General features: G+C 53.2%; 1 pseudogene; it reads left to right on the top strand.

The window, feature by feature from the left end:
* Positions 1-472: 472 nt before the first annotated feature.
* On the top strand, positions 473-2121 carry LOC132223797 (pre-B-cell leukemia transcription factor 2-like; annotated as a pseudogene).
* Positions 2122-2773: the final 652 nt, after the last annotated feature.

Below are 2773 nucleotides of genomic sequence, written 5' to 3'. Positions count from 1 at the left end.
GGGGTGGACGGGCTGAAGCCTTCTGGGAGGAGGCGCTCCTGCTTTGCTGCAGCAGTGCCCAGGCTGTGCTGGCCTCAGCCACCCTCGCTGGGCTGGGAGTTCCGGGCAGGGAATGGGAGCAGGATGGCAGCAGGGAGGCTGGGGAAGGCAGGGCAGAGAACACTTGACCAGAACTGAGCCCTGGGCTGGGGGTTAATGCCCCCCGCCACAGAAGCTTTAAGGAGGGAAGGAGGGCTCCTCCCTCTCGCACACACACCCTCCTCTCTCTCTGGCTCCATTTTCTCCACCACAGGGGCCTAGCCAGTACCCCAGGTCTCCCTTCAGAGCTGGATGAATCCCTGGGGGAGCCAGGAGAGGGAGAGATAGGTGGGGGCCGGTCAGAGGGAACAGAGGCCTGGGCCAGTTTGGGAGGAAGTAACCAGTCAGTGAAGGGGTGAAAGAGGGAGGGTGTCTCAGGCCTCCCCCCGCCACTATGGACCAGTGGCTGCTGGGGCCGCCCCCTTCAGGCGGGGTTGGGGGCGGCTGGGGTTGGTGGGTGGGGAGCTTGGGGGCCCTGGCAAACCTCCTGGTAAGGGTGATAGGGGGGGTCCCTGGAGGCCAAGGGAAGCAAGACATTGGGGACATTCTGCAGCAGATAATGACCATCATGGATCAGAGCCTGGACAAGGCCCAGGCCAAGAAACACACCCTAAACTGCCACCAAATGAAGCCAGCTCTCTTTAGCGTACTATGTGAAATCAAAGAGAAAACCGGCCTCAGCATCCGAAGCTCCCAAGAGAAGGAGTTGGTGGACCCTCAGCTTATGCGCTTGGACAACATGCTTCTGGCAGAAGGTATGGCTGGGCCTGAGAAAGGGGCGGGGGGCGCTCAGCAGCAGCAGCTGCAGCCACAGAAGCTTCCTGGGACAACTCCATCGAACACTCGGACTATCGCAGCAAACATGCCCAGATTCACCATATCTACCACTGGGAGCTGGAGAAGTATGAGCAGGCATGTAACGAGTTCACGACCCATGTCATGAACCTGTTGCGGGAGCAGAGCCGCACGAGGCCCGTGGCACCCAAGGAGATGGAGCGGGTAGTGAGCATCATACAGGCAAGTTCAGTGCCATCCAGATGCAGCTCAGGCAGAGCACCTGCGAGGCCGTCATGATCCTTCGCTCCCAGTTCCTGGATGCCAGATGGCAATGTGGGAACTTCAGCAAACAGGCCACCGATATCCTAAATGAGTATTTCTATTCCCACCTGAGTAACCTGTATCCCAGTGAGGAGGCTAAGGAGGAGCTCGCCAAGAAGTGTGGTATCACTGTCTCTCAGATCTCCAACTGGTTTGGCAACAAGCGGATTCACTATAAGAATATCGGAAAGTTTCAAGAGGAGGCAGACATCTATGTTGTCAAGACCGCCTTGTGTGTTAGCCAGGGGGGCCACAGCCACACCAACTCCCCAACACCCACTTGCTCTACAGGCTCTGGCGGCTGTTTTAATCTTTCAGGATCCAGAGACATGTTTCTGGGGATGCCCTGGCTCAACGGAGATTCCTACCCTGCTTCCCAGGTGGAATCACTGTGACACTCGATGGGCCCAGGGGGCCACGGAGATAACCTCGGGGAGGCCAGATGTACAGCCCTCAGGAAACGAGGGCAAACGGCGCCTGGCAGGAGGCTGTGACCCCGTCCTCAGTGACGTCCCCAACAGAAGGACCAGGGAGTGATCATTCTGACACTTCCAACTGAACTCACTCCTCAGGGTCACAGGGTGGGGGCTCACGAGGTGACTCTTGATGAGAGGACAAAGGCATCCAGAGGACAAGCCCCAGACACAGGAGAAGCATAAAATGGAGAAGTGCAAATGGGGTCACCCTACCCCAGCCGACTCAGTGCTGGGGTTGCTGACTACATGGCAAGGAGTAGAGGGTCCTCTAAGGGGAAGGTGGGGTCTGTTTCCCCTTTTTTTTCCTTCTTTTCAATCTTTTTTCTCCCCATTTCTTACACAGAAACACACCCAGAACCCTATCTTTCAGATCCTCTCCCTCTCTCATAGAAACATACACAACTATTCTGTTTCTCTCTCATAGATACATACACAACTATTGTTTCTCTATAGACACATATACATTCTCTCTCTCTTTCAGACACATACACGACTATTCTCTCTCTCTCTCTCTCTCTCTCTCTCTCTCTCTCTCTCTCTCTCTGGTTTCACCCATTCTCTCGCCCCCACCCCTTATCTGCTCTGGGATCTGTGGAGACACCAGCATTTGCCCTACCTACCAGAGATGCCAAAAGTGGGAACACAACTTCTGGACAGATGACCTGGCCACGCACCCGGGCCTCCCACCCCTCCGCCTCCAGAAGTCTTTATTACCTCATATGCAGCTCATCTTAAACCAATAGAATTGCTCAGTGAAAAAGAAAAAAAAAAGGAAGGGAAGGAGGGAGTGAAGAACTTTATAAAGGAGTCAGTAGACAGCAGAGTTAAAGAAGTAAAGAGGATGTATGAGTGAACTCTAGGGGCTATAATGAAAATCAAGTGTAGTTGTGTACTTGGGACAGATTTTAAAAGTAGGAGTCAGAAAAGAAAAAAGATAAATGTTAGTGAATAATTAGGCAGGTAGATAGATAGATATTAAAACAGTGGAAGTAAGTAGAGAAGAATGTATAGGAAAGGTAGGATGAGAGAGAAAGAGGGAGGGAAGAAAAGTTTTAAAGTGGAGTCAGCAGAGCTTAAAAGGAGAATGGGAAGAAGGAAGAAATGGGGGAGGGAGCAAAGCA

This window comes from Myotis daubentonii, chromosome X (genome assembly GCF_963259705.1).
Source record: "Myotis daubentonii chromosome X, mMyoDau2.1, whole genome shotgun sequence".
NCBI lineage: Eukaryota > Metazoa > Chordata > Mammalia > Chiroptera > Vespertilionidae > Myotis > Myotis daubentonii.
Note: the sequence above shows the minus strand (reverse complement) of the source record. Positions and strands in the feature narration are given on the sequence as shown.